The following is a 15,892-nucleotide window of genomic DNA, read 5'->3' as shown; positions in this document are numbered from 1 at the left end:
GGGCGGGTTGTGAGAATATATGCCTGCTGTCCCTGGATAACACCTGTTACGGTAAGTAACTGTGCTTTATCCCAGGACAAGCAGGCATGATATTCTCACATGTGGGTGACCTCCAAGCCAACCAAAAAAGGGCAGGTGGGAGGATGGCAATTTAGGAAAACAGGTTACGTAACACCGACTGGCCAAACCGGCCGTCGCTTCTGGACAAAGTGTCCAGACAGTAGTGGGAGGTGAACGTATGAACCGAAGACCAAGTGGCAGCTTTACATATGTCCTCCACAGGAGTAGACCGGAGGAAAGCAACAGAAGCTGCCATAGCCCGGACCTTATGCCCCGTGACTTGACCATGGAGCATGAGACTAGCCTGAGCGTAGCAAGGGCCGAAGTTAGTCACCCCTGGTCTAGTCTGTCTGATGCACTGTGAAATAGAAGAATGTCATCAGAATAGAATGAGACAGCAGAATCTTGTATTAATGTTGCAAGTGGGCTCAAAAACATGTTAAATAAAAGAGATGAGAGGATTGAACCCTGTGGGACACTGCAGTGAAGATAATGAACAGACAAGTAGAAGAAGAAATGACTACCGTGAAGGTCCTGTCCCTAAGGAAGGATTGGAACACTCCGTTAACCTTATCAGAAAGAAGGGAAACAAGAGGAGAATAATTGACCAGATAAATGTTACAGATAAATCTAGAGAGATGGATAATGTTGTTTGGTTCTGATCTAAATGAGAATGAACCTCACTAAGGAGTGATATTATAATGGTTTCAATGCTGCAAAATCGATGTAAACCGGATTGACAAATCTCTCCATCACCAAAGAGGCTGTGGCAGATGGGAGTGGGTAGTTGGCACCAAAATCTGTCCCTTCCTTTCTGAGCACAACACCAAAACCCTTTCCTCTCCTTCCCTTTAAGATTGCTCTGTACAGTCTGCTTCAACAACTTCCACTGTTCACCAAAATTTATTCAAAGTGTAGATTTTAACTGTCCCTGTAATAATTAGCTTGCTGGATAATTGACTTTTTTTTTTTAAATTCTTTATTCATTTTACATTTTACATCAAGTGTACAGCAATTATCAAACAATTAAAATACAACATCACTTGAAATTCTGCAACAACTTACAAGAGGAATTAACCCTTGTCCCCACCCAAATCATATAATCATACATATATTATTTTTTTTTTTTTTTAATTCTTTATTCATTTTCATATTTTACATGAAGTGTACAAAATATTGAATTACAACTAATGAATACACAATATCACTTTTATATCTATTACATAATATTTTAAGCATATTTTTACCCCCTCCCCCACCCTTCATGATTTTCTAGCATACAATTTATTTGATCCCAAATTGCCTGCCAAAAAGCTTTAATAAATGGACAATGAAACAATAAATGATCTAAAGTTCCAGCCTCGAGATGACAATGCCAGCATCTATTAGACTTAGAGCAATCCAATTTTTGTAAACGAAAAGGGGTCCAGAGTGCTCTATGCAACAGGAAAAACCATGTTTGCCTCATAGACGCAGACATTGTACATCTCATCCTCCAAGACCAAATATGTGGCCATTGAGATGCATTAATTTGATGCTTAATCTCAATGCTCCAAATATCTCTAAGTCCAGTCTTTGTTTTCTTTTTCGAATAGCCAGATAATAATTTATACCACTGTGCGGCCTGGTGACCCAGAAAATATGCCTGAAAGCATAAGAAATCTAAACTAAATTGATTATTAAGAGATTTCCATTCAGGGAACCCTGCCTGAATAGCCTGCTCCAGTTGCAACCATTTATAACTTTGTTTTTTATCAAGGACAAATTTAAGTTGCAACTGTGAAAAATCCAGCAGTTTACCATTAGATATAACATCATTTAAGGTTCGTATACCTACTTTAATCCAATCTTCCCAGACAATCTTAAAACCGCCTATTTGGATCCTGGAGTTTAGCCAAATATTTTGGTATGTAGACTTTTGAATTGGAAGAGGTGTTAAGTTATTAATATATCTTAAAGTTTTCCATGTGTCCATTAATATCCTATTATTTTCCCGTATCCTAGATATTTTAATACTAAGAAGATGACGAAGCCTAATAGGAAACATGAGTTGCCACTCTAACCCTAACCAATCAGGTAGCTTTTCCATAAGTTCTGGGAGGACCCAATACATACCTTGGCGCAAAATATAGGATTGATGGTACCTATAGAAATTTGGAAAATTTACCCCATCCTCCGCAATTGGCTTTTGTAAGGACACTAAAGCAATTCTTACTCTTTTACCCAGCCAAATAAATTTAGACAAAATACTATTTAACTTTTTATAGAAAGACCCCTGAAAAAAACTGGTATCATACCCATTTGGTAACAAACAGGAGGTATCATCATCTTAACAGTTTGGACTCTTCCCCACCAAGATAGATGCAACGGATTCCATTGTTCACATAATTCTGTTACTTTTTGCAATAAAGTTTTTTTTTCATTCACTTTCATTGTCTCTTCAAATGTGTTTTTTATCCAAATACCTAAATATTTTATTCCTTCCTCCTTCCAAATAAAAGGAAATGAGTCAAATAAACCTTTTATGCAATGCACATTTAAAGGAAGAATTTCTGACTTATTCCAATTTATTTTATATCCTGAAAATTTCCCAAATTTCTCAATTAAATCAAGCAAACATGGAATGGTTGTTTCAGGATTCCTCAAATGAAGCAGTATATCATCTGCATAAGCAGATCCCTTATATTCTTTTCCAGAACATGGAATACCCTGTATCCCCTTTACCTGTTGAATAGCTAATAACAAGGGTTCAAGTACTATATCAAAAAGCAAAGGAGACAAAGGACAACCTTGTCTAACCCCCCTTTGCAACTTAAAAAAATCTGAAAATTTATTATTAATATATAACCTAGCAACAGGGGAGCTATACAACGCTTGAATCATCCAAGAATACAGAAAAGACCGGGGTCATTTAAGTCCTTTGTTAAATATAATATATGAAGAGCCAACCTGGTATTATTGGAAGAGTGTCTCTGAGCAACAAAACCCATTTGATGCATACCAATTATATAAGGAAGAGCCTTTGCCAAACGTAAGGCTAAAAGTTTAGCCAATAAGTTCCCATCTACATTAATTAAAGAAATAGGCCTGTAATTTGAAACCAATGTAGGATCATATTTGGCTTCGGCAAAACAATAGTTAATGATTCTGCCATAGTACCTGTAATACAACCTTTATTTAGTTGAGTCGGATATAAATTTAATAAATGGGGCAAAAGGGTAATTTGAAAAGACTTATAGAACTCTACAGTATAGCCATCACCACCTGGAGCGGTCCCAACTCTAAGAGACTTCAATGCTGTTTGTAATTCTTTTAATGATATAGGTTCTTCTAAACTTCTTTTTATATGATCAGGAACTTTTGGACCCTCAATTAAATTTAAAAATTCAAAGCCATCCTTTTCCCTATCTAAATAAGGCTCAGAAGAGTAAAGGGCTTTATAAAAATTTAAAAATTGTTTTAAAATAGGACCAATTTCAGAATGTATATCCCCTTTTTCATCTTTAATTATACTAATTTTTGTTTTCCTTTTCTTTACCTTAAGATAATTAGCCAATATTCTTCCCGCCTTATTAGAATTACCATAATACAGAGCTTGCTGTGAAAAAATATCATTTCTTATTAACTTAGAAGAAATCTCATTGTACTTACATTTAGTTTTTGAAAGAGCTTGTAATGTGGAATGTTCCCACTTATCAATCAATTTTGATTCTAAAAGTTTTATTTCTTGTTCTAAGTTAGAAAATTGCTTTTTTATTTGTTTTTTAACATAAGCTGAATATGAAATGATTTGCTCTCTCATGGTTGCCTTAAAAGCATTCCACAAAGTTTCCATAGAAATTTCCTCTGTCTTATTAATTTGAAAATATTCATCAATCTTTAGTTGAAATTCTTCACAAAATTTTGGATCTGCAAGCAAAGTATTATCACATCTCCATATTGGACTACTATTATCTTGATCAGTAACATTAAATTCAACCCACACACCCCCATGATCAGACAAAATGATAGGATCAATGGAGGCTTGTGCTACTTGATGTACTAGATGATTTGAAATAAAAACATAATCAATTCTTGAAAATGATGTATGAACATGGGAACAAAAAGAAAATTCTCGATCATTAAAATGAAGAATACGCCATATATCTTTTAAATTAGAAGACTGTACAAAATTATCTATACCTAATGACTTTATAATTTTACTAGATTTTTTATCCATTAAAGGATCCATAACAGCATTAAAATCTCCCACCACTACTAAATTAGAAGTAGCCAGTGGCAAAACCAACTGTTGCAGAGACTTAAAAAACTCTATTTGGTTCGAATTAGGGGCATATACATTGAAAAGCGCCAAAGTAGTATTTCCCATACTCATGCCAACATGCACCCATCTTCCTAAAGGATCAGAAGTTATCATATTAAACACTGCATTACATTTTTTATTAACCAAAATAGCGACTCCAGCCTTTTTCCTCACCGCAGGGGCAAAAAAACAGTGCTTCACCCAATTTCCCTCCAGCTTCTTGGATTCCTCAGCAGACAGATGAGACTCTTGGATAAAACAGATATCTGCATTCTGATTTTTAAGAATAAGAGCAGTTTTTTTCTCTTAATCGGATGGTTTAGACCATTTACATTTAACGAAAATATTTTAAGTCATTGTATAACTATATAAAACAAACTTTCATAAATCTTCCAATAAAAAAAATAATTATATTGCAACCAATCTAAATTTACACTTCCCCCAAATTCAGGATCTAGAAAAACATAAACCCCCCTCCCATATCCCCTTTTCCATCTCCACACCCTACCCCACCCCCCCCTAAATAAAAGTGAAAACTTGGAAATACGCATATGGTATCAAGTGACAAGCAACTCCCACAGGTCAATATCTTTACATCATAATCTTTAAAAATCATAAGCTAACTACATTTAATCTACCCAAATTAAATCTAATAAATTTGACAAATTTCAAAATTAGTTCATTAAAAATTATAAACCATTTTATCCAGCAAAATCCCAGAATTTCATATAATAAATACTATTTTCCTCAAATGTAAGACTATAGGACTTCATTAAAAACTATTATGAATACCCAAATTAACCCGAATCAAGTTAATTAAAAACTACCCAATCATTAAATATCATTTCCCTAACAGAATATAACATTCCATATCAACATAAAACCAATACCATATTGCTCAAACCTCAAATCTCCTTAATTTGATAATTATAATCAATATCACCATTACTACACTTCAACTAGTATTAATTATACCAATAAAAATATCACTTACTCAAAATCAATTTCTTATTATGCAATAATAAAATATAATCACAAATAGCAATAAATTAAATACTATTATATTTAAATAACCAAATACTATTATATTTAATTAACCAAAAAACTATGACATTTCTTGATCAATTAAAATCAATAAACATTAATATAATTCATTTCATGTACTATTGATAAGATTAAAATAAAATTTAATAACCCCATATAAAGTAATTCATAAAAATTAAAACAATATTAACCCCAAATCACAAAATTTTCTATCAATCTCAGTTTGACTTTCAAAATGTACTAATAATCTGCACATAAAATTATTGTGCATACTAAAACAGTAATTTAATGTTAAATGCGAACTCTCAAAGCCATGCAAACTTCATCCGCAGTACAAGTAACTCAGATTCTTCAATAAATCAGCTTTTCAGCCAGCCTTCAGGAACATAACATATCCACTATGTACCCAGATATGGTACCAGGACTCTATTATGCAATAGTTTATGCAAATCCAACCTTCATACCCTCCCTTTCCTGAATCGCAAGAGGTACAGCCACACCGTGCATTTAACTTCCTCTGATGTAGTTCACAGAAAAATCACTTTTTTGATTATTATAACTATCCGGTTCCTTAATAAGCTGTCATGTTCTCGTTCCTTCAAAAGTTTTATTTCTTGATGACCGCAGATGATATCACTAATACACATGACTGACCCTCAAATTTCCTGAGTCACCAGTGCTGACTTTACTGTAAGCAGATCCGTTCCATTAATCCTTCCATCCTCTTATATCTAAACCACCACATTAGAATAAGCTGGAGCAATTCAACCCATAACAAAGAATGTTGTCATCTGTATCCAGTAAACAGTGCCGTTTAGAATGTTTATTCAGCAGGGCTTCGTGCATTCCTTTTTCAAATTATTTATATGTCAAAGTATATTACATAGACATCGGGTGTTCACAATTCTCCAAAAATTCACTTAATTTCACTGGATCTTCAAAATTTAGATTCTTGTTGTCATATGTGACTCTCATTATGGCTGGATATATCAGCCCATACCTAGCACCAAGACTTTTCAATCTTGGCCTCGGTTCCAACAGCTTTTTCCTTTTCTGTGCTATAGCCCTGGCAAAATCAGACACAATGAAAATTTTTGAGTCCTGACATTTTAAGTTGTGATTTTCTTTTGCCAACCTAAGGATCTCTGCAATCTGTTGAAATCTCAATAACTTGAAGATCAAAGGACGCTGCCCCCGCTGTTTATCTGATCTTTTAGTCGGAATTCTATGGGCTCTTTCAAATGCCATAGATATTTGAATTTCAGTGGCAATATCTTCGGCAAAAAGTTCTCCAAAAATGAGACTGGATCATTTTTTTATATGCCTTCCGGCAGACCAATTATTCTCAAATTGTTCCGTTTACCACGGTTAACACAATCTTCAAGATCTTTTGACAGGCTCTCAATTAACTTTTTATTCTGCTTCAACTGCCAAATTTCAGTCTCATTTGCCTCAATTTTTTTTCCAGTTTATCCATTTTTTTTTTTTTTAAATATCAAGTTTATTAAGACAAGAAACAATGGGACAGCCACTGCCGTCAGCAATACAAAGATAATCAAGTTCAAGTTCAGGTTTATTTTGATTAATCGCCTATATAAAGCTTTCTAGGCGATGTACAATAAAATACAAGTTAATATCATAATATCACATTAGTATTACAAAACATCCAAAACATAATCACAAATAATTATTAATTAGTTAAATAAAATAGAGAAAATTTCTCTTTACCTAACAGTTAACAAAAAAAAACAGCATAAGACATAACAGGGAGGAAAGGAGGGAAAGGGTTACAATATTTCTCTTAAAAAAGGGAAAGAACAAATGGAAGGGAAAGGCAATATAAAGAAGGGAGTAAGGAAAGGAAATTAATCGTTAAAAGCATCGTTAAATAAAAAAGTTTTCAATAATTTTTTAAAAGAAATAAGATCTTTTTCCTTTCTGATAAAAAGAGGAAGGGTGTTCCACAATTGGGGAGCTAGTACAGAGAACATATCATTTCTCCTTGTTCCAACAATTTTTAGTGAAGGGACCAGTAATAAGTCTTGCTGGGAAGATCGAAGGAGTCGAGTTGTACAATAAGGGGTTATCATTCTAGATATGAATAGTGGCGTATTGAACAATAGTACCTTGTAAACTAAGAAAGCTATTTTAAATGTTATCCGATGATTAATAGGTAGCCAATGTGACTTGATAAGAAGAGGAGTAACATGATCATATTTGGTACATAATGTTGGTACACAAGAAAACATAGCAGATATCATGCAGTGCTATACATCGTAACAGTGTGCAGAGGTAGAAACCTACAGAAACATAAGATTGCAGTTTAGGTGGACGTAACGCACTCTCGCTGAGAACGTAAAACTAGCTGTGAGAGATAACAGTACGCCTCCCCGCGCCTCTCGCCTATATTTCAATGAAGAGAAACCTCACCAACTAGGATCCCCAAACGATCCAGTGTAACCTCTAAGCATTCACACCCCATTCAAAACATGCGAACCGCCAAACATTCCACATTCAACTCAGCACACACATAGACTCACACACACTAATCAAACTCACACGGCAAGGGCATATATTCAAAATGCAAAGATGCAAGTGTTCCAATGCTCTGCCACTCGACCCCGTGACAGAACAGACAAGTGGAACAAAATACAAAATATAAAAGATATAAAAGTAAGCGTAAATATGAACATCCAGTGCATGGACCGAACCTACAAAATGTTTAGGCAACCTGGGTTAAGGTCGACCTCCAGAGTGAGCAATAAAGTTTCCAGTGAGCCTGGGGTCAGGAGACATAAGTGTCCAGTTCAAAGTTTGCTGGCAAATGCATCCGGGATATCCACATAGTATATGTCGGTACCTCCTCAGCAGCCCAGTATTTCAGGATGAGTTGTTTGCCCACAAGGATTGCGTGGAGCAGGTACTTATGAGCAGGGAAGTCCATGCCTTGCTGTTTGAGATCAGTAACATCTCCCATCAACAGTGCAATAGGGTTCCAAGGCACTGTGCACTGTAGGATGTTCGCTAAACAGAGCTTCACAGAGTCCCAGAAATGCAGTTTGGTACAAGCAAAGAACGAGTGGACGTAATCACCCCTATGAGAGTTACATTTGGGACATATATCATCACTCCACAGTCCCATATGACAGCCCCGGGCTCTAGTGATATAAGACCGAGGCAATATTTTATATTGTGTTTCCTGCAGGCCCGCGGCCTTCACATGCAAGTAAAGTGTTTGAAAGAGGATCCTGAGATCATGTATTGAAACAGACATCCCCAGCTCAGTAGACCATTCCCCCCCAGTATATGGAGGCATCCCTCCCCAGAGCTATCTCTCCCCACCTTGTACCATGTAGAAATTTTGTTAGAGGCAGTGGGTGTGGATAAGAAAACCCGGTCCAAAGGGCCATATCTCCACCGATCCCCATGAGCACGCATTAAGGAATGAAAATAGTGGTGAATTTGCAAAAAAGTGTACATGTGCGCGGGTGGTATTCGCCAAGCCTCCCGCATTTGTGCAAAGGATGGGAACTCCCCCCCTCCCAATTCCAATACATCACCCACAGTTGTGGTGCGTGCAGTGCAGTCCCCCAGTCCCGCCAGGCCACCTGCTCCAGAAGCAAAATCGGGGTTACGTAGAAGAGAAAGAAACGGGGATACATGGGGCAGCCGGTCCTGGAGTGCACGCCACCAGCACCACGCCCGCTTGAAAGGGAGAAGGAAAGGCAGAATAGCAGAACGAGGCCCCGCGTCCCCTCCCCTCATTCCATGAAGAAAGGAAGAGAAGGACCAGGGCATGCAGCAGTCCTCGATTAAAGATTCTGGGGAATATCGGCGCGAAGATACCAATTGCTCATGAATCCATCGGAGGAGCGCGGCAACGTTGTAGATTCTCAGAGCGGGCAAACCTAAGCCCCCTCGGTCTTGGCTCTGGGACAATTTAATTGTGTTGATACGTGGTTTCTTTCCCCTCCACACGAAGGCGCAAATGATGGATTGGTAGGCTCGTTCGTCCGAGCGGGAAATCCAAACAGGTATAGTTTGCAGTGGATAGAGTAGTTTCGGGAACATCACCATTTTAACCAAGGCCACACGCCCTAAAAGCGATAGAGGCAGCGATTGCCATTTATGACAGAGAGTTTTGATCCGTCCGATGGTGGCAGAAATGTTAGCCTCGTATAACTTGCGCGGGTCTCGGTAAAGCATGATGCCGAGATATTTCAACTTTCCCGGGGCGATACCCACGCTGAGGTCTCTACACCAAGGCTCCGCTGGCGAACCTCCTAGCAAAAGCGCCTCCGTCTTATCGAAATTAATTTTCAAACCTGAGAAGACACCATAGGCTCGAATTAGGGACATCAGAACAGGCATATTCCTGTCTGCATTATTAACATATAAAAGCATGTCAGCGAACATACTGATGCGAAATTCATTGTTGCCCACCCCAAGACCCTCCAACCCTTCGTCCTGTCGAATTCGAGCTGCCAAAGATTCAAGCGAGAGAAGGAAAAGGAGGGGCGAAAGGGGGCAGCCCTGACGCGTGCCCCGACCCAAAGGGAAGGGGTCAGAGACTCCGCCATTCACTAAGAGTTGCGATGTGGGGTGATGATACAGAGCCAGCAACCATGCGAGAAAATCCCCCTGGATCCCGAAGCGGCCAAGCGTCCTAAAGAGATGTGGCCATGAGACCATGTCGAACGCCTTTTCTACATCTAGGCTAGTAATGAGTGCCCTATCAGAAACCGCTCGAGGGTGCTGTAACACCGCCAGCACTCTCAATAGGTTCATGGACGCATGTCTGCCGGGTACGAAACTGACCTGGTCTTCGTGAATGAGTGTGGGCAAGAATTTATTGAGACGCGCCGCCAGAATACTAGCCAAAAGTTTTACATCTTGGTTAAGAAGGGAAATTGGGCGGTATGATCCTAGAATGTCAAGCGGACGCCCAGGCTTGGGGAGAACAATAACATGTGCTCTATTATGAGAATCACCTGGTGGAGTGAAATTACGCAGTCCCATAAAGTATTGTTGAAGGGAGGATAAGGCTGGCGGATTCAATAACTTATAGAATTCTGGCCCAAAGCCATCGTGGCCCGGCGTTTTAGCTAGCTTAAGCTTTTTAATAGCAACCTGCAGTTCCTCTCCCATGATAGGTCCATTAAGGGCAAGCCTCTGATCCTCTGTCAAGGAGGGGAGACGAAGCCCCTGAAAGAATCTATCGCTAGTGTCCGCGTCATAGGGTTGTGCTGCATACAGATTGGAGTAGAATTGCACAAACTGCTCCGTGACAGCTGAATGAGTGATGTGCGTGACACCCCTTTTATCTTTAATGGAAGTAATAGTATGACGAGTCTTGTGCGGGCGCACCAGGTTAGCCAACAACCTCCCCGTTTTGTCCCCCTAGCGATAAAGTTTATATTTGTAACAGTATATATTGCGTCTGGCTCTTTGCTCCAAGAGGAGATTGATCTTCTCTTTGACGGCGCACATGGCCTGTTTAGATTCGTTGTCGAGTCGGGAGATGTGAAGAGATCGGAAGCCAGCAAGATCTCGCGATAGAGCAAGGAGCTCCCTGTCTCTCTTCTTGTTCAAGGATGCCAAGTAAGCCAGAACATGTCCTCGCATAACCGCTTTAGCCGCCTCCCAATAGACAACGGGGTCCACGTCCGTCACTGAGTTAGTGTTATGGTAGTCATCCCATCGCTTTTGAAAAAATTCGCGAAACTCCGCATCTTTATAAAGGAAAGGGGACATCCGCCAGACCCGTCCCACGGCTTGGGGCCCGAAATGTAAGTCAAGGCCCAGAAGAGCATGGTCCGATACTACTGGTGGCGACAGGCTCGCAGTCGACAGGTTCGGAAAGAGAGAAGCAGAGATGAGAAAGTAATCAATGTGGGAGTGTGACGAATGAGGGTGAGAGTAAAAAGAGAAGTCAAGTTCGGTGGGGTACAATATGCGCCAGGAGTCTAGCAATCCCAACTCTCTAATAAGAAAGTGTACCCCCTTATTGAAATGGCCCTTTGGTACCGGTTTAGCTGGTCTGCGATCCCACTGAGGGTGTGCTACAAAATTAAAGTCGCTTCCCAGTATAACCGGTTGAGGCAGGAGGGGAGCCAAGTGACCCACCACTGATGTAAAGAAAGCATGCGAGTAAGTGTTAGGGGCGTAGATGTTGCACAAAACTAGTGGTTTGCCCCAAAGTTCACCCACCAAGATAAGAAACCTCCTGTTGGAGTCACCAATTTGAGTATGCAGGTGGAAGGGTATGTTTTTGTGGATGAGGATAGCCACCCCACATTTCCGAGCTGTGAATGATGCAGAATATACCTGTCCCACCCAGCCCCTACGCAGTTTCCTATGTTCCGTAGTGCTCAGATGGGTTTCTTGCAGGAATGCTATATCTGTGTGTTCACGCTTAAGATATGCTAAAATTTTCGTGCGTTTGATGGGAGAATGTATCCCATCAACATTTAAAGATTTAACATGCAATTGTACCATTTAACAGAGCAGTGGTACATAGAAAAATCAAGGAATAGAACCAGAACCAAAGTGGGGGAAGCCGTCCCAGCCAATGCCTCCACCCACTCAAAAAATATAGTAATACTTTGCCCTTAAGTACACTTAAGCCCTTTAAGAAAAGACTCATACACACCAACATACATACCCTAGTCATACGCCCCACAAAGGCCCCAGTCATACCAACAAGCATGCATGCATATGGTCCCTGCCAACCCCCCCTCCCGAGTCCCTCCCCATTCCCAATCCCAGCACAGAAACCCATGCTAACCCAGATGTACAAAAAACAAAGTACAGAGTACAAACGTACAACGTACAACGCACAACTCCGGGCCAAGCCCTCATAATACATAACAGAAACAGTAGAAATTGCACAATGATCAAAGCTCACCCTGTAGGGGTGTATACATCACAGGGGGAAGAGAGCAGAGAGCAGCAACCCGCTGGTAGCTTTCCAGCCCCTGCAGTATCCCATGCCGCTCGGTCGTCAGGTCGAGGGGAATTCAATGCCTAAGGGCACAATGCGCCATGGTCGGAAGAGGCCAGGGGCGCCGGCTCCAAAAGCATGTCAACAGACTAGCTGCATTGGGGCACCACTTGGCCTCAGCACGCCAGCGCCCGCTACACCCCAGCATCCAGATGTATCCTCTCCATGGTCAGGGGGAGAAAAAGAGTGAGTGAGATTCCAGGAGCATCCAGCACCCGTTCACACCTCCGCCGGGTTCTTAAAAGTTGAAACTCCAGCAGACCAGCGTGCAGTAAGGTGCCAGGTAGGTGAGAAGTCAAAACGCCCCCACGACCGGCGCTGGTATCGTCGAGACCTTCCCAACGAAACAGGCAAATCCGGGAGGAACTTCAGCAAAAGGAGGGACACTCAGTATTCGTGGAAGATGGAAGATGGTGGGGTGAAGCCAGAGGGAAAACACCCCACAGGCACCCCAACTCGCCGTCGCATGGAACACAGCACGCTCCCCCCATCAAAAACCAGGATAAAGTAGGTGAAAACAGAAGGCTGGTAGTCAGGCATTCCCAGGTCCCGCTCTCGGAGGCGCCGGCAGATCTTGAATAAAGCGCCCAAGCTCACCTGGGGTGTCAAAGTAGTGGACCTTGTTGTTAAAGGACACACGAGCTCTGGCGGGGTACAGCAGGGACACCCGGATGTTTCGCTGGTAAAGGGTGTTACAGTGAGGCGCCATGGCCTTGCGCTTAGATGAAACCTGGGGAGAGAAGTCCTGGAAGACTAAAATCTTCTGCCCCTCATATTGGAAACCATTCCCTCGCCGAAAGTGAGCGAGGACCCGCTCCTTCGTGGCAAAATTCAGAAATCGGGCAAGGACTGGTCGGGGCCGCTGTTCATTTTCTCTCTGACTTCCCACTCGGTGAGCGCGTTCAATGAGCACCTGCTCCCCCGAGGCGCCCAGCTCCAGGACGTCTGGCAGCCATTTTTCAAGGCAGGCTCGCAGGTCAACGTCCCGGATAGTGCTGGGCAGACCAATAAATCGTAAATTATTTCTTCGGTTTCTGTTCTCATGGTCATCCAAGCGGTCGAGGCAGGCAGTTTTAGCGGTCTCCAAGACTCGGAGACGTTCTTCAAAGTTCGCTGCGTGGTCTTCCTGCTGGGCCACACGGTCTTCCACTCTTTGCAGCCTGCCTGCATGAGTCTCAAGCATCTCCCTGAAGTCTTCCATGAAGGCTTGTATTTTTGCCAGTTTGTCCTCCATAACCAAGGTTAGTGACTTGGTGAGCTCCTGGATCGCTGCCGCTTGAATGGTGAAGACAGGCACCTCGTGGCCCTCCGCCATCTTGGACTCGGTATTCCTCACCTTCCCACGCGTGTCCCGCGGCGTTTTTGCCGTCATACCGCGTGCAGGGCCCTATGCGAAGAAGCTCCGATTGCACCCTGCAACCTCGGGAGGTCAGCGGCGAAAGATTTAAAAGCGCCCGACTGTGTGCATGTGCTTAGCAACGGGATTTAACGCCGCCCGGCCCGGAGCTGTGCAGAGGCACGTCCGCTTAGTAGCGCGGCATCACGTGACCAGTTTATCCATTTTAACTTTCATAACTGCCATTTGCCGTGTGAGGCTAGCCACTTCATCTATAGCCTATTGTATCTTCCTCGAGTTGTTTAAAACAATTTCTTTAATCTGCCTGAGCTCTGCCACGATATCGCTTCTGTCATGTCCTGGCAACAGAACTTTTGAGGGGGTCATCGGCTCCGTTTTTTATCTTTTAGCGCATTCTGCGCTTGTACTAGCCACCTCTCCCTTCATTTGTTTAGACGATGCCATCATAAAATCAGAAAGCACAGTTTCAATCAAAAATATCAAGTTTTGTAGCTTATATTTTCAGATCTTTAACCTGCAATGCAGGAGCCGCGCTTTCACCTGACCATCTTACTGTGGCTCCAAGCCACGCCCCTAATTGACATTTTTTTAAAATTTATGAGCAAGATTCAAATAGGCGGGTTTAATATCGTCTGGAAGTATTGGATAAAAGCAGGTATACGCACGTTAGATAATATTATATCTAATGGTAAACTGCTTGATTTTTCACAGTTGCAACATAAATTTGGTCTTGATAAATCATAAAGTTATAGGTGGTTGCAACTGAAGCAGGCTATTCAGGCAGGGTTCCCTGAATGGAAAAATCTTAATGCTCAATTTAGTTTAGAGTTCTTATACTTTCAGGCAGACTTCCTGGGACACCAGGCCGCACAGTGGTACAAATTAATATCTGGATATATGAATAAAAAATCAAAAACTGGACTCAGGGAAATTTGGAGCATTGAGATTAAGCATCAAATTACTGCGTCTCAATGGCCACAAATTTGGTCTTGGAGGATGAAACGTACAATGTCTGCATCTATGAGACAAACATGGTTTTTCCTGTTGCATAGAGCATTCTGGACCCCTGTTCGCTTACCAAAATTAGATTGCTCTAAGTCTAATAGATGTTGGCATTGTCATCTTGAAGCAGAGACTTTAGATCATTTATTGTTCTATTGTCCATTTATTTTGGCTTTTTGGAAATCGATTTGGAGCCAAATAAATTGCTTGTTAGAGAATCATGTGGCATTATCGTATGACAGTTTTATTTGGCATGTCTAAGAGAGCTAAGAGCCAAATATCTTCCAAAAATAATGAACTTTTACTGATTCTGACAGGAGTTGCCATTCAACAAATAACATATATTGGAAAGATTGGAAAAGACTGAATTATAGTTTTTGGTGGAGTTCAGTGTGTCACATGTATAAAATGGAAAGCGCGTTAGCTGTTCAAAAAGGATATTTTAATAAGTTTAAGGATGTGTGGGGACCATTGATAAATTATTGTAAAGAATAGTTATCATTTTTCCCTGATTTTACATAAATGAAAGATTGGGGAGGGGGGTTGGGTTTTTGACTTTTTATTATTGGTTATGAAGGGAATGAATGATTTTATTATATTGTATGTATTAAATGATATTAGAATGGTGGGTGGGAAGGGGATAAATTTTATTTTGGGAAAAATTTATGGTATTTCAAGTGATGTATTAAGTTAATTTGTTATTACTTGATGTAAATATAAAATGAATTAAGAATATTTAAAAAAAAAAAAATTTATGAGCATTTATCAATCGTTTGAAATCTGGCTCTTAAATTTTTGGGCTGGCTCCTAGATTTTATAGTATCTTGAGGTCATGGGAAGGAGTGGCTGTGGGGCCGGGCAGGCTTGCACTTTTTGATGCATGGAAGACAGCCTGGATACCGTCTGCAGCTAAGTGTTTGTTTTTCCTGCTTGCCATTGACAGTGTTTGAGACTCGTATATGTGCTGCTTGCTTTACTGACACTTTGGGAAGTTTCATAATTTGGCGTGCTGAAGTTCTTTTTGGGGTTGTTCCTACGAGGGCTACTATTGTATTTCTCACTGCTGATTGGACTGATACATTTTTGGACCTTACCTGTTTGTGGTTTACAAGTGGAGTTTTTT

At 40.8% G+C, this 15,892-nt stretch overlaps 1 protein-coding gene across 3 annotated transcripts in view; it reads left to right on the top strand.

Annotated features, from left to right (window-relative positions):
• FBXO9 (F-box protein 9) overlaps positions 1-15,892 on the top strand; it is a 133,792-nt gene that overhangs the window by 10,966 nt on the left and 106,934 nt on the right. The window lies entirely within an intron of this gene.

Source organism: Geotrypetes seraphini, chromosome 3 (genome assembly GCF_902459505.1).
Source record: "Geotrypetes seraphini chromosome 3, aGeoSer1.1, whole genome shotgun sequence".
Taxonomy (NCBI): domain Eukaryota; kingdom Metazoa; phylum Chordata; class Amphibia; order Gymnophiona; family Dermophiidae; genus Geotrypetes; species Geotrypetes seraphini.
This window is presented reverse-complemented; position numbering and strand designations above follow the sequence as displayed.